Below are 24,534 nucleotides of genomic sequence, written 5' to 3' on the forward strand. Positions count from 1 at the left end.
TAACAGTTGTTTTTTATAATAAAAGGATAACATAGTGGAAAATTACAGAAGAAAGCATTTAGTCCCTAGGTGTCCTTTCTTTGGGGTGGTAGGAAAAGCCCATACTGATTTCACACAGACTTTATCTGCCATCTGAGTGGAACAAGATTAAAGTTCTGACCTGTACATTTAGCACAGCTGATAATCCCCTGAATGTCAAAAACAGGTGATAGTGTGATATTTGTCTAGCACGCGGTTACCTTGTAATCCTACCTGGGTCTTCAGCATTCCCCCAGCCTTATCAGAAGCTGATGGGAAATGCAGAGCCCTGTTCACTAGAGGTGGGGGGTATACTGTGCCTCCTCCAAATGAAGGGCATGGCAGACATGGTCATTTGCAAACTTATCTGCCAAGGTATCTGCCAGCCCATCAGTGTTCTCTGGTAAACAGGTAACCTGAACTGGTGGATTCCTGCAGACAGGGAGCGATTGAGTCCCCTTGCCAGAGCAGCAGAGAAGAGTTTGTCTGTTTCAGAGTGTGGATGCTGGTCCTGCTGGCCACCGAATAGCCTCTAATTAAACACAAGTACTGTTGCATAGTTTTTGAAAGTGCGGGCATGTGGTTATTGAGCCCTGTTAGGGCTCATGGTGTCTCCCTACAAGGACATCTGAGACCAGAAGAAATTAGCAAGGCTCTACCCTGGGCTTCCTGGAGGAGAGCTCCTTCTGCTCTTGCAAAGGAAGCTTTCAGCAAGAAAGCTATTATCTAGTTGTTCTGTTCTTTTTTTAAATTTTTTTAAATTCTATTTTATTTATTACTATTAGTATTTAATTTTCTCAGAGAGAGAGGGGGAGAGTGAGAAAGCAATCCACCAAGTCTGGGACTCGAACCATGGTCAGTCATGTGGGAATACAGTGCCTCAACCACCATGGCACCCGCCTGCCCCATTATTTAGTTTTTCTTAATCTGTTGACTATGATGATGGGTAAATAGATGTATATGAAACATACATTTGGGGGAAAATCAACATTTAGTTATTTTCTTTTATTTTTATAACATTTATTAATTTAATGCAGGGAAATAGAAAATGGTCTGAAAATCATACTGCCCAAGAATTCCCCTTGGCATCATTTTGAGAATTTTTATTCCAGCTTATCATACATGTAAGAAAGCATACAAATTAAAGTATTCAGCTTGATAAATTTTTGCAAGTTGAGCATATCTTTGTCACTGGTACCAGCTCCAGGATTAAGAGAAAACATCCTTAATACTCCAGAAGAATCCTTGGCTTCTTCTAGGCACTATCTACATCCAAGGGAAATTGCCATCTGGACCTTTTACCACATAGATCAGTTTTGTAATGTGCCTTTTTCCTTCAATAAATAAGAATAAGACAGTTAACATGTGATTAGAAAAGCTTAAAGGTACAGAATCCTAAACTAGAAAGCAAAACCCTCCAACCCTCCTTTTCCGTAAATGTGACTTTTATTTATAATTTTTTTTGGTTTTACCTTTTTTTTTTTTTTTTTTTTTACTCCTTTCAGAAAAAGATTTATGTCACTTGCCAGCACTATTTTCTCTTTTTCCTTTTTTTTTTTCTGAGAGGTTTTTGGTATAGGGTGTGTGCACTCACCAGAAAGATAGAGACAGAGAGACAGAGAGACAGAAAGCAAGAAATCACCCCCTAGGGGAGATGGCCATGCAGCAATCCCTTCTCTTCCATTCTCCTCTGGTGCTCATGGGGGGGTGAGTTTAAGCCACTGGGTCCAGAACTCGAACCATGGTCAACTACATAGGAGTCTGGTGACATAGCCATTACGCCAACTGCTGGTCCTGCCAGCACTATTTTTTCTTCATTTCTTTCTCCTCTTCCTCTCTTTCCTTCATCTTTTAATTTACACATGACATATTTTCTATATATTGAGTTTTTTTTTCTTTTTCTTTTCTTTTTTTTTTTGTCTAATTAGTTGCTTATCTATCTGTATAGAGGATTTTTTTGGTCCAATTAGTTGCTTATCTTCTTTGTACCATTTTCTCCTCAAAGAGTATTTGTATAGATTTCATATTTTTCTGTTAAAAGTACTTCTCTTATGGGGAGAGGGGAGAAAAGAGGGACATTCTACAGATGTTCCCAAATGTTCTTTATTAATGGAGGGAGAACAAAAAAGAAAGTACTTCCTTTTCCTTAATTTAAGAAGATAAATTAAGTCTCCTATGATAACCTCTGCTTCTTCTCCAGATTTCTAGGTCCTTCTACAGCAGAACCAAAAAACATGAAAGCAAACCCCTTACCTAAGAGAAGGACCCTCTATGCTTCTACCCCAGGAACTCAATCCCCATCAGAGTTAGCCGTTCAGCAACTTGTAGAAAAGTCCGTTCCTAAACTTTCTAATTTATTGGTCTAGTATTTCATTATTATCAAATATTTTCTTTCCTATCAAGTTGAAAAATGAAAATCTTTTTTTCCAAAACAAAATACCTAGAGATCACCTAAGGTTCCTTCAGTGAGCCTGGCTGAGCTTTGTTTTTCTTTTGCTGGGGAAATTGCCATCTGGAGAGGCATTTTCCAATACTCCAGACTTTAAGCCTGCAACTTTGTTTTTATTAAAATATGTTTTTCCAATAGGTGGCACTAGCGTGTTTAGGTAGAATTAATACATCCCCAGTGGTGGAAGTTGCACAGTTCAAAATAGCTGCACTTACTACTTATCACCAAGTTTCTCTTACACTCCTAGAGGTTGTCTTGACTTCTCAACACCTCAGAGGGTTGCAAGATACTCAAATTAGCATTTCAGAAATTGGACCTTGCCTTGTGGATAGTGATTTTTTTTTAAAATAATAATACTGACAGAGAGAAAATAGATCGCCAATAAAGAGGATTCCTTTTGCCCTTTAGTTTGGGTAAGATAATGTTAATAGCCAAATTTTCAAATCGATGATTGAAATTTTTCTTTTATATACAACTAAACACCAGAGAAGCAACTAGAGTTTAACTGATCCATGTGTCACCTATGTGAAATTCCTGTTGAATGTCCAGACAGAGCCACCCACTTCGCTTCTGTTTCAGATTTTCCCTTTGGGAGACAGGAGCAATTGTGCTTTTCCCCCAAAGAATCATTATGTTGGATGATATCTCATAAGAGATTGCTCTTCATTCAAGGTCAGTTTATATAATGCCCTCAAAAAGACTTTAATCCTTACCTCCTTTTCACAATATTGAGAAGGGGAAATTAGAGCTGCTCTGGGAGAACATAGGAGTTACAGCCAGTGGGGACTTGCATTGCGTGAATATAATCATAGTCCTTTCCCTTTTGATCTGCATGACATGGAAGAATCATACGAACTCTGCTTATTAACACATCTGTAAAATCAAGTTGAATATAGTAACATCAGCTTCTTTTATACTTTGAGTAAACAAAAAGTCAGATATTTTAAAAACGTCAGGCATGACTTGAAGAGACAGTCTTTATTTTTCACTCTCATAGGTCAAAAACTATGCCTGTGTTTGTAGCTGGCATCTGAAGTGGGGAGCACTCTTGTGGAACTGAGCCCTCAACCTGTGGGATCTGATGCTATCTGGCAGTAGATAGTATCAGAATTGCTTTCAATTAGGGGACATCCAGCTAGCGTCTACTAGAGAATCCACTGGAGAATTGACCAAATGTTAGAGGAAAGATATCCCCACATGTTTTGGTGATCCAAGAGTGTTCTGTGCTGGCTGTGTGAGAGTGCTAACACCGGTGCATTTTTCTTTCAATAACTCTTTAGAATACTGTTTTTTTAAATACTTGAAATATTTCATAATTAAACATTAAATAATTTTTAATAAGCATCACTGTGTTTCAAAGGAAAGGCAATATGTAAATGGAAGATAACATTATATAAAGCTTTTACTCATCAAAGTGATACCTGATTATTACATAAAATGTGGAAAATTATAAAATGGAAGCCAGGGGAGGAAATCATCAACCATAAGTGGACTATCCCGTTACCAAAGTCTTAACACTTTGGGAGATTGTGAAAGGATTTGCACAAAGTTGCTTATAAGAGTGTAGTAAATAAATAAAATAGGACTGCTTTAGTAGACAAGGGACAAATCCAGCACCTTATAAATCTACTTAAATTGTTGAGAAGGTCACATGGGCAGAACATTCAACTAAATGGCTTTTAAAGTCCTTTTCCAAACTAAAATTCTGTGATATGATACTTTCAGTCATTCAACAAGACAGTAATGGCTGTGCTATACACATGGACAGTATGAGAAAATATCACTGAGAGCCTTGGAATATATAAAGTATAGTGGTAATAGATGGTGTCCAGATACATAATATTACTGTGTGCTCTTCTGATTCTAATCTTCTCTAGCCTGACATCTGAGATCTTCGACCTACTTTTCCAAGCTATAATGCTCCACATTCTAAAATGTCTGGGGGATGGGGAGGGGCCAGCCCTGTAGCACAGTCGTAAAGCGCCATGCATTGGGACCTAGATCCCACATGGTTGACACAATTCACATCCTATCCCCAGCAGCTTGAAAAACATGCTGGGCACATGTGTGTGTGTGTATATATATATATATATATATGCCAGGATCCTGATGGGATGGAGGAATGGAAGAAGAATTACGGCATAACCATACTTCTTTGGGAGGTGCTTTTTCTCTCCTTCTCTTTGGCAAGCACATAATCTCTATAGCAATTAATGGGAAAAATAAATAAACACATAAATAAATAAATAAAAGAAGGTTTTGTTTGTTTTAACTGTAGCCATACTGAAAACTGTCCAAAGTACAGGCCCTCATTTATGCTGTTTGTCTCCCTTACTTCCCTTTAAATTTACTGAAATCCTGCCCCTCCATGGTTTTTCCTGAGTCACGTTTTCAATGAAACCTTTCCAGATTGACTTCATCAGATGCCTTTCCTTTGTTCATGTACACTTTATGATAGGTTACAGCTTACCCTCAATAGGCCACAGAGTTATATTTATTTGTCTTGTTATGACTATGAGAAATAAGATAGCCATTGTAACTTGATCATAGCCACAGTCTTACAGTGCTTAGCACAGCATCTTGTCATAGCAGAGGCTTTATAACTAATCATTGACTGGAATTAAATATACCCCCAGTAATAATTTCAAGTATTAAATTGCAGTCCAAAGACTAGCTCCTCCATAGGAAGAAGGCTATATGGAAGTAGAGCCTTCTCAGCAAACTAAAGACAATTGCAACGATGACTTAGTGATATTCTTCATGCAAAGGTCACAACTTGATGACCCACAAGTTGATCTTAGCCTTCAGAGCTGTTCTTTCTATATTATACTATGTGTACCTATGCAGGGTTATGATTTTTTTTTAAAAATTGAGTTACCAATACCTTAAAACCAGAAGATTTCACACAAAAATCTGGATTTCTTCTTTTACAAGAAGCCCAAGTTCTTGCATGGCAGCAATCTACAATAGCTTGATAGTTCTGTTTTTGTATGAGGCATGTGCTCTCCATCTTGCCAGAGACCCCACCACTCCTTGTATATCTGATGTGGTTCCAACTCAATGTCTATTTATCATTGTACTTTTGTTTATGTACTTCTGCTTCAAAAATAGAACCCAAAGAAACATAAAAGAACAATTTTATCCATGTTTTTAGTTTATCTTTAAAATAAAAGTATAAAAATAATTACTACCTGAGAAGTAATTTGTAGCATAGATTAACCTTGCTGGTTCTGGTATCAGATGGTCTGGCTTCAAATTCTGATAGCCCTTCCCACTTAGGGTGCCCAGATAAAATACAGGAAACATAATTAAAATTGAATTTCCCAGAAGTTAGGCAGTAATGCAGGGATAGAAGACAACACTCTGGGAGGCAATGGTACAAGGGGAAGTTCTTGGTTTGAATCCAGAGACCTTCCTAAGTAAGCCAGATGTGTGCTTGCCCATGATCTGGGGCTGGCGGAAGGCTCTGGGTGATTGTGGTAACTGTTGACAACCAGTTCTACAGCCTCGTGGTTAAGAAAGCTTCATTTTATGTACCAACCAGACTGTGAATCCTGGCCCTACATGGCTTGAAAAACACATTGGGCACATGTGTTTGTGTTCTCAAAATCCTGACAAGATGGGGAAATGGCAGAGAAGGAATTGCAGGTGACGGTGCCCCATTAGGAGGTACTTTATCCCTCTTTCTTTCTTTGTGTTTGTTTCTCTGATGAGCACATGTACACTTTGGCAATTAAAAAATAAATAAATAGAAAGGAACCTGTGGGGAGTGCTCTCTCTCTTTCCATGCTCATCAAAGAAATAAATAAACTTTTAAAAACTGAGTTTCAGATAAACAGTGAATAAGTTTTTCTTTTCTTTTTTAAATAATTATTTTATTTAACATTATTTATTTATTTTAATTTGACCAGAGAGGGATAGAGAGAAAGAAAGAGAGAGAGAGACTTGGGACTTGAACTGGGGTCAGCCATGTGGGAGTCCAGCACCCTTAACCACCACACCACCTGCTGGCCCCAACAGAGAATAAATTTTAATTTTTTTTTTTTTTTTTGAGAGGTTTTTGCTATAGGGTGTATGTGTTCGCCCGAAAGACAGAGACAGAGAGACAGAAAGCAAGAAATCACCCGCCCCCCCGAGGGGGATGGCCACGCTGTAATCTCTTCTTCTCCATTCTCCTCTTGGGATCTTGGGCATGCACACACATGTGCCTGGCTTGGGTTTAAGCCACTGAGTCCAGGACTTGAACTGCGGTCGATTACATGGGAGTCCAACGACAAAGACATTATGCCAACTGCTGGTTCCTTAAGCATGTATTTTAATTGCTAAATCTGAGACTCTTCTGCTTGCTGTGTGACCTTGAACAAATTACTTAGCTTTTCTGTGCTTCAGTTTCTTTATTTGTAAACTGGGGATGATAAAGGGACATTGTGAAGTTAAAAAAAAAAATTAGCCACAATTACATGGCGGATGGTGATTTGAGTCGTAGATCCTACTGCTTGAAACTCATACCCGACATGTGTGCATGTGTGCCCCAAATCCCAAGAGGATAATGGAAGAGAAGGGATTGCAACATGGCCATCCTCCCGGGAGTGCTTTCTCACTTTCTGTCTCTCTGGCGAGTGTATGTGCCCTATATCAAAAAATCTCTCAAATAAATGAATAAATGTATAAATGAATGAATGAATCAATCAATCAGCATATTTTCTTGGGTTGGTGGAGACAGTGTCTACATGTTTGATAAATAAAGTGTGTCTGTGTTGAAATACACAACTTAAGATGCTCTATTTGAATAAGCATTAGGGGCCACTCTAGAAAATCTCAGTATCTTAACAGTAAAGGTTTATTGCTATCTCATTTAATGTGGAATATAGATCAAGGGCCATCTCTTTATTACATAGAAGATGCAACCTCTAGGGACCAGCAGTTAGCATAATGGCTATGTCGCTGAACTCCCATGTAGACAACTGCAGTTTAAGTCCTCGACTCGGAGGCTTAAACTCACGCCGGGCGCGTGTGCATGTGTGCCCAAGATCCCAAGAGGAGAATGGAGGAAAAGGGATTGCGGTGTGGCTATCCCCCCTGGGGAGTGATTTCTTGCTTTCTGTCTCTCTGTCTCTCTCTGTCTTTCTGACAAACGCATGGGCCCTATAGCAAAACCTCTCCAAAAACAAACAAACAAAAAGATGCAACCTCTAAAGTTGCCACGGCAAAAGGAGATAGAGTATTCTAGGTAATAGCTAGAGCATTCTAGCTAGTAACAGCCTCGATCATGAAGTGATATAAGCTGTTCCCACTAATATTGGCCAGGTCTAGTCACATGTCCTAACTGTCTCTTTCTGTGAGAAGGAGGAAGCTGACCTAAGTTGAGGTGACTATGCTTTTGATTTGAAAACATTAAAAGAATCCAAATTAGAGCAGAAGGGAGAGAGAAGGCGGAAATTTTGGAGGCCCCCAGGTTAGAGGAATTAAGTCGTAAGGTTTTTTCAGTTTGTAGCACATATACCAGATTTCACTTTTCATTTTGAATTTGGAGCTAAATAAACCCTGATGCCTTTCGGCATTTGCAGAATAAGCCTCAGAAGATACACAAATGCCTGAAAAGGTCCAATCATTGGGGTAAATCCAGGTGTTTGCCTGGAATGGAATTTCACCGATGAGACTTCAGGCTGCAGCTTTGTGTTAGCAGAACGTGACATTGATCAATGCAGCTGGCATGGGGGCTCACTCACAGGTCTCTGGGGCTGAAGGTCAATGTTGGCTGCCAGGCTGCTAAGGTTAATGAGCTATGTTCTTCTAATCTCATCTTAAATGGAGTTTCCGAGCTGTTAATAGGAAAGGAGTGAGTGAGCTGGAGAGGAATAATAGCCTATGATAAGTGATGAGGATTTGTCAGTTATGCCCAATGTGTACAATTCATAAAACAGCAAATAGTTTCTGATCTGAAAATCTGGATTTGCAGCTTTGGTGATTATTCTTACATAAGTTCTGAGAGGTTGCGAGTATGGACTTGAAAACAGACTCAAACCCCTAGAGCTGATAAGCCATCTGTGTGTGCTCATGAAAGGAGAAGTTTATTTCATTTTAGTTTATTTAATTTTTATAATCTTTGAAAGAGGAGGAAGGTGCTATTGGCAGATGTATAATATACGTACAGTGGCCGATGTGGTGAGACCAAGAGTCAGAGAAAATAATTTCTCTGATATCATCACTCTGCCTGGGTCATCTTCTAAAATTGCATGAGCTCTGGTCCTAGTGCCATAATAATCTCCGAATCGAAAAAAATTAAAATTCTCCCAAAAGACCACCCATTTGTTCTATGCATCATCATCATTGGGAAGTATGTGTTAGATGTGTAGTGAAGTCAGGGAGACTTATTAAGCACCTAAATTTCCTTGAGATCTTTGATTTGCTTTGCTTCTGTCCAAAATCCAGAAAACTCTGACAGCTTTATGATTCTAATAAGACATCCCAAATATAATGTCTTAATACCATCAAGTAAAAAGCAGCCAAAACCTTACAATTTCATCCTTTACTCTCTTTTCTCCTTTTAAAGAGGTTTTTTTTTTTTTTTGCCTTAGGGCACACGTCCTCACAGAGAGAAAAATAGAGACAGGCAGACAGACACGAGTGAGAGGGAAAGTGAGAAATCATCCCCCCAAGGTGATGGCCATAGACAATCCCTTTTCCTCCATTCTCCTCCGGGGATCTTAGGCTTGCACATACACATACCCAGTGTGTTCCAGGCCACCGGGTCCAGGACTCAAACTGCAGTCAGCCACATGGGAGCCCAACAATGTAACTACTACACCATTTGCTGCTCCTCACAGTGTAAATTATAAACAGTTATTACAAGGTATAGCTATAACTCACAGATATAGAATGCATATGTGTGTGTGTACACACACACACACATGCATTTATTAAGTCTTTAGCATGTAGTAGATTATCTAGCAGAAGTTGTGTGGAATATCAGAATGAATTATTGAGTTGTCAGAAAAGTCATGACATATTTTCACTATGCAAAAAAGATATGTCATAACTTTTCAGACAATCCAATAGTTCTTAGACGTAATAGCTTGAGGTCTAATAGGGGAAAGAAGATGTATCTCTAGACCATTTTAAAATACAAAAGAAAAGTTAACAAGTCTCTAAAACAAAATTAAAAAAAAAAAAAAGAACCAAAGAGCAAGAGGAGAGAAAGCTCCTCATATCTGAGGTGCTGGAAGATGTAAAAGGAGAGATGCATTCAGCCACAAGAGACAGATAAACTGACTGTGACTTGAACCATAAGGTTAATTTCTTAGCAAGAAGTCCCAAACCAGATAGATCAGGCATCTCAACAACATCATGGAGGACACAGGTTCTGTGATTTTCTTTTCCTCCAATGTATTATAATTTTACTGGGCCACAGGATGCCCTGATAACTGATTGAACATTTTTTCTGGGTGTGTTAGTAAGAAATTAGCATTTTTACCCTTTTGTGTTTCTTTTAGTTTGCTAGAGGGTGTGTGCACTTGCTAGACAGAGACAGAGAGAAAGAATGGGAAAGTGAGAAAGTATCCCTGTAGGGGATGGTCATGCTGCAGTCTTATCTCCTGTATTTCTCTTTTGGGGATTTTTGGACACACACACACACACTTGACATGTTTCTCAAGCCACTAGGTCCTAGACTTAAACCGTACAGTTGACTGTGTGGAATCTAGTCACCTCAGCCACCACACCCAGGGTTGGCTTGAGAAATTAACATTTGAATTGGTGGGTGGAATCTTCCAATCCACTGAGGACCTGAATAGAACAAAATAGCAGAGAAATGTAGATTCTTTTTCTACCTGTTTGCTTGAGCTAAAACATTGATCTTCTCATGGGAATGGTGCTGCTAGTTTTTAGACCTTTATATCTGGACTAGAATCTACATTAAATATCTGGCCCTTAGGCCTCTGAAACTACACTACTGACATTCTTGGGTCTCTATCTTGTAGGGAATAGACCATAGAATTTCTTAGTCTTCATAAACACATGAACCAATACCTTATAACAAAGTCTCTGAAATAGATAGACAGAAAGACAGACATATACTCTCTTAATGGGTTTGTTTGTTTGTTTGTTTCTTTTTTTCTTTTCTTTTTTTTTTGGAGAGATTTTTGCTATAGGGCACGTGCACTAGCCAGCCAGACAGAGAGAGACATAGAGACAGAAAGCGAGAAATCACCCCCCAGGGGGGATGGCCATGCCGCAATCCCTTCTCATCCATTCTCCTCTCGGGCTCTTGGGCATGCACGCACACACGCCCAGCGTGAGTTTAAGCCACCGGGTCCAGGACTTGAACCTGCGGTTGACTATGTGGGAGTCCAGCGGCATAGCCATAACGCTAACTACTGGTCCCTTAATGGGTCTGTTTCTTTGGAGAACCCTGAATGATACAGAACCTTCTTGTCCTTCCTAGAAATCCTTTACCATTGGGCTTGTCAGCTCATATTCCTTCCTGTTTGTGGCATAGCTTCCCCCATCCCAGCCACATTAAAGGGCATGAACAGGTAGGTCTTAGTCAGAGCAGCAGAAATGGGGCATTTAATAGGTACACACTCTTTTCATCTTTGAAAAAACCTTTCAGATGTCTTCTCCAGAAATTTCTCCTTACATTTCATTGGCCAGAACTGGGTCATAATTGCTAGCCCTCCTCCACCCTCCTCAAGGGACACTATGAGGGTAGGAATGTGATTATGGCTTTCCCACTCTCTCTTATAGAACACTGGCTGGAAAGAAGAACTGTGTGGTTCTGAGGAGCATGTAAAAGCATCTGCTGCAGCAGGCTACATGGAGGAAGTGATACTGGGTTGGGTCTTAAACAGTAAAGAAAAGTGCTTTTATTGAATTGTCTATCCAACATCCCTTTTCTAAGAATTTTCCCTCTTAAGCTCCAAGTTGGAACTGCCAGAATCATAATATACTCCTGTCCTCTGGGGAGACATTGTAATAGATTTTAATAGATATTGCCAAATTGCCTTTTCTTTTGTTTGTTCCTCTCTAGGGTCATTTCTAACTTTCTTCCTTTTATTGGAGCTAATTGTGTAAGCATCTTACTCTTACTTGGCTGTTGATTTGATATTTGTTAATTATCTTTGCTCAGTTTCCAGTATCAGTTAAGATCCCAAGTACTTTTTAAAAGATGATTTAACATAAAATATTATTAACTATGCATTTGAAAACTGAAAAGTCAAAAAAGGGACATTAAATTATCACAGAGGTAGTAAATGCAAGAAGTAGCTACTACCCCAAGCATTGGGTGAACAGAGAGATTGGGGTTATTAAAACTTAGTAGGGAGTCTTCGAAGGAGGAGAAAAAAAAAAAAAAACTTAGTAGGGAGTCTTGAGCATGGTCCGGCAGGCTATTTATGGTGAGTCCACACTTGGGACCTGGAAACAACTTTGAAACTTTTGGACTTCATCACTCACCATTTCAGCTTCAGTCCTCACCTTGCGCCACCCACCCAACAGGAGTCTTGAGTCTGGTCTGGGCAGGCTCTAGGGTAAGTCTGTGCTTAAAGTCTAAAAGCAACTTTAGAACTTTTGGTACACTAACCCATGTACTGCACAAGAGGGCTTGATCCTCTTCACCAAGTTATATTTCCTTAGCTTGCTGCCACCTCATCAAAAACTGAATGTTTGGTAGAGGAGTCAAACATCTGAAGTTACCCATAACTGCTCTGACCTGGGAGACAGAGCCTGCCAATGGGCACACACCTGGGGACCAAGGCTGACATTTCCTGTACCAGCACTACAGGGTCTACTCCAATAAATCAAAAAAAGTGAATACTGCTTCAGATGACTAGAAACCAGCACAGATCCCAAAGAAACATGAGAAAACAAGGTGGTAGCTCTTCCCCAGGTGAGCATAGTAGCTCCTCACCAGCAATGGACAGCACAGAGAAATACACAGAAATGTCAGAAAAAGAATTTCAAATATTCATAGTGACAAAACTCAGTGAGATGCAAGAGAAAACAGATAATCAGTTGCAGGAAATGAGAAAACCATTTCAGGATGTGAAAGAGGAATTTCATAAATAGGCACCCTAAAAAAGAATCAAACAGAACTTCTGGAAATGAAGAATACAATGAAAGAAATTAAAATCTCCCTAGAAAGTATTAATAGCAGATTCTGCATGCAGAAGAAAGAATTTCTGACTTTGAAGACAAAGTCTCCAGGATAGACCAAATCACCAAAAAGAAAGAAAAAAAAAAAAAACAAAAAAGAAAAAAATATGAGGACAGCATACACAAATTTTAGACACTATGAAACATCCAAATATCCATAAAATGGATATTAAAGGAGGTGAAGAATCTGCTAAAGGCATGAAAAACTCTTTCATGGAATACTATCTGAAAAATTTCCAAATATACAGAAACATGGAGAAATTCAGACTCAAGAAATAAAAAGAACCCCCAATAGAATCAACACAGAAAGATCCTCCCCTGCTCCCGGCACATCATAGCCAGATTGATAAAAATTAAAGACAAAGACAGTATTCTAAAAATGGCAAAGGAGAAACAAGTTACTTATAAATGATAGCTTATCCCATTAGGCTATATCAGGCCTCTCAACTGAATCAGTGTGGGCAAGAAAGGAATGGGAAGATATATCCAAAATGTTAAAAGAAAAACAGTTTCAACCAAGAATACTATTTCCAGCAAGATTTCCTTCAAATGGGAAGAACAAATAGAAGTATTCTCAGATAAACAAAAACCAAAAGAATTAATCAATACTAGACCAGTTCTACAGAAAGTACTGAGGGGAGAGTTGTATTAGAATAACTAAAGAGAGACAATCAGAAATAGGAGATAAAAAAAAATGACCAAGAAAATGGCTAACAAAATGACAAGGATAAATCTGCAAATATCAATAATAACATTGAATGTTAGTGGGTTAAATTCTCCCATTAAAAGACACAGACCAGCTGAATGAATATAAAAACAGAAGCCATCCTTATGCTGCTTACAAGAAACATATCTCACTGATAAGGAGACATACATAGACTGAAACCGAAGGACTAGAAAAAGATATTCGATGGTTATGGAAATGAAAATAAGTCTGGAGTATGATACTGGTACCAGACAAAAAAGACTTGAAAATGAAAGATGTAAGAAAGACAAAGAAGGATATTCTATAGTGCTAAGAGGACTTGTTCACCGAGAAGATATAACACTTGTAAATATCTATGCACCCAACACTGGAGCACCTAAATACATCAATGACAAACTGTTGAATCTCAAGGGAGAGAGAGACTGCAACACAATAATTGTAGGGGATCTCAACATCCCCACTGACTGCTCTAGATATATCATCTAGACAAAAATAAAGAGATACAAGATCTAAATGCTACCATACATGAAATGGACTTGATAGACATCTATAGAGTATTTCACCCAACTATCACAAAGATAGACATTTTCTCATCCCTATACGGAATATTTTCAAAAATTAAACACATGATAGGGCACAAAACAAGCCTTTATAAATTCAAAGGCATGGAAACTGTTATCTATCATCTTTTCTGACCATGATGGAATCAAACTTGAAATCAACTAGAGAAAGAGTCCTTGAAAATTCACAAACACATGGAAACTAAACAGCCTACTCCTAAATTACTCCATGACTATAAAAGAAATTAAGACTGAAATCAAAAGATTCATAGAAACCAATGATAAAGAACAAATAAGTGTTTATAACCTATAGGACACAGCAAAAAGCAGTTATAAGAGGAAAGTTCATAGCAATTAGTGCCCACAAGAAACAAACATAAAGATGGCAAATAAACAACCTAACAATACAACTCAGGGAACTGGAAAGATGACGACAACAACAACAACAAATTCCAGGAAAAAAAGAAAAAGATTTAAGCAGAAATAAGTGAAATAGAAAATTAAAAAAAAAAAAAAACTTTAAAAAAAAATGAAATCAAAAGCTGGTTCTTTGAAAAGATAAACAAAATTGACACACCATTAGCTAGATTAATCAAGAAGACCAGAGAAAGGAATCAGATAAATCAGGAGGGAAACAGGCATTATTACAACATATATAACAGAAAATATAATACAAAATATAATCAGAGCACTATGAGAGACCATATTCCAACAAACAAGAAAACCTGCGTGGGATGGACAGATTTCTACTCACGTATGACTTACCAAGGTTGAACCAGGAAGAAATAGAAAGTCTGAACATTCCCATAATAAGCAATGAGATTGAATCAGTAATAGTCTCCCAACAAGGAAGAGCCCAGGTCCCGATGGTTTTACTTCTCAGTTCTACAAAGCATTTAAAGAAGAACTAACCCCAATTCTCTTTAAACTATTTCTAAAAATACAAAAGGAAGAAACCCTCCTGAATTCATTCTATGAACCCTCCATCATCTTAGTTCCAAAACCAGATGAGGACATGACCAAAAAACAAACAAACAAACAAACAAAAAAACCCTTCACATCCCTATCCCTGATGAGTGTAAAAATTCTCAACAAGATACTATCAAATTGTATTCAACAACATATTAAAAAGATTATACACCATGACCGAGTAGGATTTATACCAGGAATGCAAGGGTGGTTCAACATATGCAAAACAATAAAAGTAATACATCACATTAACAAAAGGAAAGATAAAACCGTATGATCATATCAATTAATGCAGAAAAAAGCATTCAATAAAATACAACACCCTTTCAAGATTAAGACTCTCAGCAAAATCGGCATAGAAGGGACATTCCTCAACACAATAAAAGCCATCTATGAAAAGCCAAGAGCTAACATCGTACTCACTGGGGAAAAGCAGAAAGCCTTTCTACTGAAAGCTGGAACAAGACAAGGCTGCCCACTTTCTCCACTCCTTTTTAACATGTTACTGAAAATTCTAGCCAATGCAGTTAGACAAAAGAGTTAAATAAAAGACATTCAGCTAGGAAAAGAAGGAGTGAAATTATCTGTATTTGCAGATTATATGATGCTATACATAGAAAACCCAAAATCTTAAAAACAAACAAAAAAAAGAAAAACAAAAAAAACCCTCCTGGAAGTGATAAATGAATATAGTAAAGTGAAAAAAAAATCTGTGCGTGGATTTCAAAAATTTTAGCACCAAAATAAATTCATTCTTCAATTTTATTTTTCCCCAAACTTTTTGAAGTCCCTTCATATTTTTATATGGGGTAACCACAGGGTGTTCAAAGATGCTAGATAGACATTATTATGCTTTTTTTCCATTATCCACACAAATTCTAATTTTTTCTCCCTTTTTCTGGACATCATCTTGTGTGTTAATAGTGGAAGTATTAGAGGAATTCCTGAGAAGTATTTTTGAGACTTAAACTGTTATTAAGTAGAATTGAGAAATTCTCTTTCACAATGCCCCAAGCAAATTGGCACTTTAAGTCTGAACTCCAAGATAATATCCACATATTATAACTCCACATAATATCAAAATCACATTGACTCTATCCACAACTGAATTTGTCATTCAGATGTTCTCTAACCGAGAGGGTAGAATGTGCTAGTGTACCAGTTCTTGTTGAGGGATTCAGTATATCTAGCAGGCTGTATTAGGTTCCCCCGAGAAACTGCACAAGTAGATTTTATCTATCTATCTATCTGGATAGAAATATAGTAAAAAGTATTTAATTACTTAATTATGGAGGCTACATCGTCCCCACAATCTGTTGTTGATAAGCTAGAGACCCAAGAAAGCTGGTGGTGTAATTCCAATCAACATCCAAAGGCCCAAAAACCAGAAGTACCAATTGTGTAACCTGAAGCAAGTAATTTAATTTCTCTGTGCTGAGCATCCTTATCTTGAAAATGGAAATAACAATGGTGCTTATGTCATAAGATGACTGAGAGCCGAGAAGGGCCTGACACATAGTAAGTACTAAGTAAAAGATAGCATCTATTATTTTCATATCAAATTCTTACTCGAATGAAAGTTAGTTATTTAAAGTCCACTAGAAATATCATTAGCTATAATAAGTTTGTGACTTGGACTTGTCCTAGCTCTCAGTCCAGCTATGAGCATGAAGGAGCACTGAGGCTGCCCTCAGTTTCATCTTTTACAACCCTCCCTTGGCTTCAGGAGCCCTGTCCTGGAATCCTTTCCATTTCTCGAGACAAATAGACAAGTAATTCCTGCTTTCTGAGTGTCCATCTAGCAGCGTTTATTGATATTCACAAGATCTTTTGGGCCTATCATGGCCCATGTCCTACTTTAATCTTAGCTTTAAAAAGCACACAGTCAAAATTCTATAAGCTGATGTTACACCAGCATCAAACAAACCCACACTTCCCATTCATTCACCAACTCTGTAAGTGAACTAACCAAATATGACTAGTTGAAAGTTATACAGATATTATGCTCCAAGCTAGGATAGGGACTGGGGTTTACAGAATAGCTGACCTTCTTACTAGAGATGGTGTCACCCAGGTGGTGTGACCCCCAAGCCAAATGCTTCTCTAAAAAATCATGCTTCAATATCTCCTTCCATTACTTTCAAGATGAATTTTTTTATTATGTTTATAGAGGGTGTATGCACTTCCTGAAGAGAGGCAGAGACAGAAAGTGAGAGGGAAAGTGAGAAATCACTCCCTCAGGTGGATGGCTATGACACAATCCTTTCTCCTTCATTTTCCTCCTGAGAGTTTGGGCAGGCATGCACATGTGTCCAATGTGATTTTTCAGGCTGTCAGGTCCACTCAAATCATGGTCAACCATGTGGGAGTCCAGCACCTTAACCATCACACCACCTGCTGGCCCCAAAAATTCTTTGCAGAAACATTATAGAGGAAAATTATTTTGAAAAGCATGATAAGTCCAATGAAAATAATTCTTTAGAAAACAAGGGAATCTACTTTAAGAAAACTATCTATACCAAAAGTCAAGCACATAAAAGAGGTAAATTTGGGAGATGTTTACTCCCCTAACAAAGGAGTTTTAGTTTTATGTTCAAAGTAAATTTTATCCTAGAATTTTTTTTTTAAAGAGAGATTTTTGCTATCAGGTGTGTGCACTCGCCAGAGAGAGACAGAGAGGCAGAACGTGAGAAATCACACCCTCCCCCCGACCCCGGGGCAGGGATGACTGCAATCCCTTTGCCTCCATTTTCCCTTCGGGATTTTGTAAGCCCATGTGCCCAGTGTGAGTTTTAAGCTGCTGGGTCTGGAACTTGAACCACCGTCAACTGTGTGGGAGTCCAGCAAAGAACCACTATGCCATCTGCTGGTGCTATCCTAGAATTTGTTAAAGTATAAGCCACTGACACACATTTAAAATGTGATCTGATGCATGTGAAAATTTTCACTTTACACTCTGCCATTATTCTAAGCAGATGTTGTCTCTCTGAGCATTGTATTCTGGTTTGCAAAATAAGGTATTTAGAATGAATCAGTTTAGTTTCATCTGGGAGCAAATTCCTGTGTTTGTGGAGGTGAAGAATATGTGGATATATTTAATTTTTCTTCTCTATATGCATATTTTCTTGATTCTTTCTCTCAATCATAGAGCAGGTTCTGAACTTCTGCTCCCCAATTAAACATTGTGGCAGTAGTTAGCTTATCTTTTCAAAGGCAGAAGCAAAGAGGTGAGGAGTTGAATGTGGGCTTGGAAAAGACTGAGGAGAGAATCCCAGGGGTCAGGAAGGACAGTTTCCTGGGATGCTCTGAAGAAATGGCAGAATCTCAAAAATGTCTCAGTGCAGCACCTTAGGCAGCCCCTCAAAGGAGTCTTGTTCCCCAAAGTTTACACTGAAGCAGCCACACACTTTGGAACTAGTCTCTGTAGATGGTAACAGTGGCAGTTTTGTGACTGTGTGACCTTTGATGAAGCTACTTTTTATACCTATGAGCCTCCATTTTTAAAGGTGGGATACAGATGGAGATGAGGCATATCCAGAGCTATTGCAATGGGCTGGGCAGATTGCCTTGTTTGAAAATGCCCAGCTAAGGGAGCAAGAGAGCCCACATCCTGCTCATCCCTGTGCACTGCAACATGGTGGTGTCTACCTTTTCTTCACCCACATAGAGGAGTAGTGTGGGTACTCCTCACTGTAGCTCTTGTAGTCCAGCGCTGATAGTCTCTGATAATAATTTGCTAAGGCTTTTTCTCCAAATGACTTTGCTTCTGGCAGTCTCTCTGAAAAATGAAAGAAAAAGAAAAAAAAAACCCTTTAATTAATGTATTCCTTTTTCTCTCAAAAATACACACATACACACAAACACAAAATAAGATATTTTTCACCCTAATTATAATAGTATGGCAAATGAATAGGGAGTTTTGTCAAACAAATAGTAAAAATAATGGAAATGAAAAATAATTCATCTCTGGGTCTCTGGCGAGCAGGATGTTAGGGAAGCAATACTGTAGGGGGATTTCAAGTCTAGGAGAATGCCCTCCTAGCTCTGCCTCAGGAAACCACTTTGAGGGTCCCTAGCTGTGGGATCGGGGTGATGCTGTTGCTTCCTTCTAGAGGCCTGCTCCCTCATGTGGGGAACCAATTCTGACACTGTAGCAACTTGGCCCGGCTAGGTTTCTCAGAAGTCCGGCATTCACCCATGACCAAATGGTTGCAGAGCTGTCTGAGAGGAAGCCAGGCAGCCAGCACATCCTGGGGAAATCATTGTCTTGTCCCCTGCTTGGCCTTGGAAGGAGGTCACCCAGTTTCAATGATGTCTTTGTTATCAGATCCAGTAGGAGCTCTGATGTGCTGTTTTAATGAAAATAGGACACCTATGGGGCAGACATGGGCTCTCCCAGAATCAACAGTGAGGAGACAGCAGCCTGCCCAGGCTCTGGGACCCCAAGCCCTGGGGATCCCCTTACAAAAAGCAGCTGGGCATTCCAGAATGGACTGGGAAGAAATGACTCCCTTTTCTGCACTGGGGCAGGTCTGTTGATCAGCCCTCAAGCTAGGCAGCCAGGATGAGTCAGACCCCATGGCGTGTCACCCGAATCCTGGGCACCTGCCAAGTCACCCGTGGTGCCCACCCGCAGTCCATGTCCTCCTCGCTCCCAGTTCTTACCGGGGCTCCCAGTGGCAGCCCAGCTGTAGGAGTGCCCTGGGGTATTTTTTCTGTTTTCTGGCTCAAACTACATGAAGCAGTTGAATTAGAGTCATTATTGTAATTTAATTTCTCCAAACTCAGAGCTATTTTCTTTCCAAATATATCAAGGGCCAGGAAATGTTCAAAGAATTGGAAAAACCATTCCAAATTCAGAAAGGTTAAAGAGGAAGAGGAGTCACAGTGTGAATACTACTACTAATATAATATTTCATAATAATTATAATATATAATATGCATTTAAATATATTCTATAGCATGCCATATGTGTTTTATATATGGCAGAATATAGTAATGATCCCATAAATCTATATTATAGTTCTGATAGCATATTATATATATTATGTTTATACATGAATGTATATAACTTAATTTTCAAAATGTTAAAAAGTATTGCTGATGATTAAGAAATTGGAGACTTTAAAAAAATCAAAGTTTTAAGGAGATGTGAAAATAATGACTATTTTTACAGTCATTATATGCTACTTTAATATACAGTTATATATAATATTCTGTATCATAATTGTGATATAGGATATAAACTCAACTACATATTTAATATTATCGCTGGTATTGAAGATAACACATATTAAGTACTTATCAGGCATTGTGCTAAATACTTTAGGGGCATTATATTATTTTATATTCACAATAACCTCTGTGATGTAGATACTGTGGGAATTTTTCTCTTTCTTTTTAAAAAAATGTACAGTTCTAATGAGGTATAAGTCACGTACCGTATAGTCCACCCATTTAAAGTATAGAGTTCAGTGATTTTCACTGTATTTTTCGAAGTTTGCAGCCACACCACAGGTTTAGAATATTTTCATCACCCTAAAAGGAAACCCCCATCTTCATTAGCCATCACTCCCTACTTTCCTCTCACCAGCCCTAGACAACTCTAATCCGCTTTCTGTCTCTATAGATTTGCCTGTTCTGGACATTTCATGTCAAAGATAGAATCATACCGTATGTGGTCCTTTGTGTCTGGCTTCTTTCACTGACAATAATTCACCTATGTCAGAGCATGTATCAATGCCTCTTTCATTTTTATGGCTGAATAATCATAGTAGTATAGATATACTACATTATGTTTATCCACTCATCATCTGATAGACATTTTGGGGTCATCATGATTAATACTGCTGTCAGTGTTCACATGCAAGTGTTTATGTAGATGTATGCTTTCATTGCTCACTTTATCCCATTTTACAGATGGATAAACTGAGGGACAGATATGGTCATACAGCTAGTTAATACTCAGGGATTGAAACTCAGTTTTGTCTGATTCTCTCAGTTACTCTACTCTTTCATGCTTGAGTTTATCAAAGGTTAATATCTGGAGAGCACCACTCCTTTTTCTCCTCGGCCATTGGCGAGACAATGAAAAGAAAGCAGCAGGAAGAGTTTCTGATGAAGCCCAGGATTAACTTTCTCCCATTAAGGATGGTTAGTTAAGCCTGGAAATGATTGCCAAGGGAGGAGTGAATTTCCCTTTTGGGATGACATGCTCTGTGGGGTCTTTGAGACACAGCAGGGATGCCTTACTCCTGGGGATGGGGTTGGGCTCAAAGCTGTCCAAATGGCAGGCCTCTTTCTGCATCTGGTGTCCAAATGGTGGAGAGAAGCCAGGCTGCAATTCAGGCCTCCCTCACCCTTTCTCAATTCTGACCCCAACACAGCCACCCTGGCCTTCACAGGGCCCTGGGATCTCTTCCCAGATCTTCCTGGGCCCTGACCTTCTCTTCCCTCTGGCTCACAACTGGATGGTTACAGAGGGACCCAACCCAGACCCAGATGAACCAGGGCTGGCCCTTGGGTGGGAAGAAAGGTAATGGAGTTCAGGAAGGGAGGGGAAAAGGGTGGATCAGGAGAGCTGCTTTAGATCACCCAGGGCAGAGCAGAGCAGGGCAAGATATAGTAGAGAAGAGCCCTAAAGCCTCCCCAGGGGTGGTGACACTAATCAGAACATGTAGCTATAAAAGACCTCGGTGCCTGGGTGTCTTATGGAATCAGTGCCATTTCATTTATTTCTACAGAATTTTTTTTAAAAGCAATCCTACCAGAGAACGGAGACTAGCTATATGAACCTGAACACCTAACTTTATTTTTTAAAAGAATTATTTATTTTATTTATTCATTCATTTATTTTAATTTGACCAGAGACACACACACACACACACGGGGAGGGGGGAGGGAGAGAAAATGAGAAAGCAAGCCACTAGGTCTAGCACTTAAACCATGGTCAGCCACACGAGTGTCCAATGCCTTAACTACCACGCCACCTGCTGGTCCCCCAAACACCTTTCTTAACCTCTCAGAACCACAATTGTCTTCATGTATAAAATGCAAATAATAACAATAATACTTGCCTTATACAGTTTTTAGCAGGATAACATGAAGGAGTGCAGCATTTTCCAGTGTATATTCCCAGCAACTATGCTTCTACAAGTTACTATAATGTAGGAGCACAGAAAGCCCACAGGCTGATGATCTGGGGAGCAGTTGCTTAAACAAAGCTAACCCAGTTGCATTCTTCCATTACTTCTTAGAGCATTTTATATAGTGATCTTTATTAAGAATAGCTAAGAAGAACCCTGTTCTGTTGTATTTTGTAAATTTATTTAACCACAGAAATCTTTTGATAAAACATCTAGAGTAGAGGTTGCAAACTGGTGGTCCATAGGCCAAATCTGGCCAACAGATGTAGAGTATTTTGGCCAGCAGAGTATTGCATTAAAAAGTTTTCTACATTTAAATATAGTGATATTTCACACATACATCACAAAGTTTCATATAAAAATGAACTTTTCAGCTTTTTTTGAAAAACTTAAAGATTGGGCCAAACTGGATCCACATTTGCACATGGTGACACTTAGCCAGAGTGGGTGGTCCTTCCTGGCATCCAGTTTGCAACCCCTCAGGGTCTAGTGCTGCTCAAATGCTGAGACAAAAAAAGTAAAATGCTGTTTTACCCACACGACCCTTCATGAAAAAAATTGATGGACACCTGCTTGTTCATGATTATCACGCATTACTGAATGACACAATGTGTATACCATAAAGTATATATACCAAATAATTTTTGGGGGGAGAGGGTTTTTTTTTTTTTTGCTACAGGATGTGTGCACTTGCCAGAAAGACAGAGAGAGACAGAGAGACAGAAAGCAAGAAATCACCCCCTGGGGGGATGACCACACTGTAATCCCTTTTCCTCCATTCTCCTCAGGATCTTGGGCATGCACGCACACATGCCCGGCGTGAGTTTAAGTCACCAAGTCCGGGACTCGAACCACGGTCAAATACATGGGAGTTCAGTGACATAGCCATTACGCCAACTACTGGTCCCTATACCAAATAATTTAACAAGGTTGAACAGAAATCAGACTTTTTGCTCTTCACACTTTACTGTTCGGAGGTCACTGGTTCAGATCCTTAGGCAAAGCCAGCACCATATTGGAGCTCTTTAGGTGATTATTATTTTATTTATTTACTTATTTATTTACTTTTGTTAGGTTTTTGCCATAGGGCATGTGCACTCACTGGAGGGAGACAAAGAAAGAGGATGTGAGAAAATATACTCCAGGGGGGATGGCCACACCATGATCCCTTCTCTTCCATTCTCTTCTTGGGCATTCAGGTACACACGCACTCAGCATGATCTTCAAGCCAACAGGTCTGGGCTCAAATCATAGTCTGCCGTGTAGAATTCCAGTACCTGGTTCTCCACGCCACCTGTTGGCCCCTAAATGATCACTTTTGCATGTAGCTAATTATTGACCAAAGACACCTAAAGTTGTCCAGCTCCCTCATGAAAGAAAAGCTGAGCACGCAGCCACCATCCCTGTAGCCCACACTGTACAAGTTTCATGTAGCTATACCCCCCCATACAGAGAGATTGTGAATTAAGTGCTCTTTTGCTTTTAGCTTGCTCTTGCTTTCTTTTTTTGCTTTCTTTTGACTGTGCCCAGTAGCATAAACAACAGTCTTTGGAACCCAGACTGTGTCTGAAATACTAATTTAGGTAAATGCCAATCTAAACAAAGAGAATTTGATTCACAACATTTTTTTTTAATATTAGCAAAGTACTTGTTTTAGCCAGAAAGAACTAGGAGAAAATTAGACAACTTAAAGGGACTCTTCAAGTCCTGAAGCAGCCACACTTCATTAGAGTCCCCAAGGGAGTAATATAATAGTAAATAGTAACTGCTTGTGAAATTATCTGAGAGTTTTGGATGAAAAGCCAAGTAGAAACATGAGAAAGTCTTATTTATTATGCCAGTTTTGAGGTTACATTTTGGATGTTTCAACCTCATCACCTACCAAATTTTCAAAATAGCAGAAAACAATATGACTGACAATGTTAGGTTTCCCTCCTCTTAAAATCAAGTAACAAGGCCAAGAAAAGTGATAATAACTGGTCAAGAAAGTACTCCCCACTTCACCCCTCCTCCACCAGAACATTTCAGTGCAGTTTCAGGGACTCATTGAAAACCTTAGGACTCCAGATTTCCTGTAATAGTGCCACCTGCCACTGTCAGCTCATGTTGAGATTTCAGGAACCTTCCATCTGGCAATTGGGAAATCAGCCATTTTCACTATGGCAAGCAGTGGGCAGCAGGAGGGCCTCATGGTTGAGACTTTGGACTCTGGAGTCATCCCTGGATCCCGATGGATGTACAAGGTAAATAGTTGAACATCTAGGGCCTCAGTTTTCTCAGCTATAAAATAGAAATAATAATTGCTCCTCCCTTGTAGAGTTAATACAAGAGAATGTATGTAATGTACTTGGGACAGTGGTTAGCCCTGTAGAAAGTACCCAGTATTTGTTCCTTATTGTATGGCAAATAACAAACTATTTCTCTTGCTTTTCTACTCTCAACATTGGAAATTTAGTTGTCCTCTTTCACTCTTCAAGCCCCTTATTTTAACTTTTTTTTTTTTTTTTAGGGGTTTTTTCTAAAGGGGCCAGTTGC

At 39.0% G+C, this 24,534-nt stretch overlaps 1 long non-coding RNA gene across 3 annotated transcripts in view; it reads right to left on the reverse strand.

Moving 5' to 3' along the window:
- Positions 1-1,060: 1,060 nt before the first annotated feature.
- The window catches only part of LOC102468806 (uncharacterized), a 47,383-nt gene continuing 23,909 nt past the window's right edge, over positions 1,061-24,534 (reverse strand). Inside the window, exons 4-7 of one of the 3 annotated variants that reach the window (XR_003551400.1) lie at positions 18,503-18,632; positions 5,352-5,563; positions 3,181-3,340; positions 1,061-1,352 (exon numbers count right to left, since the gene is read on the reverse strand). This is a non-coding gene — a long non-coding RNA (uncharacterized LOC102468806). The remainder of the gene's footprint in view (positions 1,353-3,180; positions 3,341-5,351; positions 5,564-18,502; positions 18,633-24,534) is intronic. The other 2 variants (XR_001371277.2, XR_336269.3) reach the window with 2 other exon arrangements.

This window comes from Tupaia chinensis, unplaced genomic scaffold, assembly GCF_000334495.1.
Source record: "Tupaia chinensis unplaced genomic scaffold, TupChi_1.0 Scaffold000682_1, whole genome shotgun sequence".
Lineage (NCBI taxonomy): Eukaryota > Metazoa > Chordata > Mammalia > Scandentia > Tupaiidae > Tupaia > Tupaia belangeri.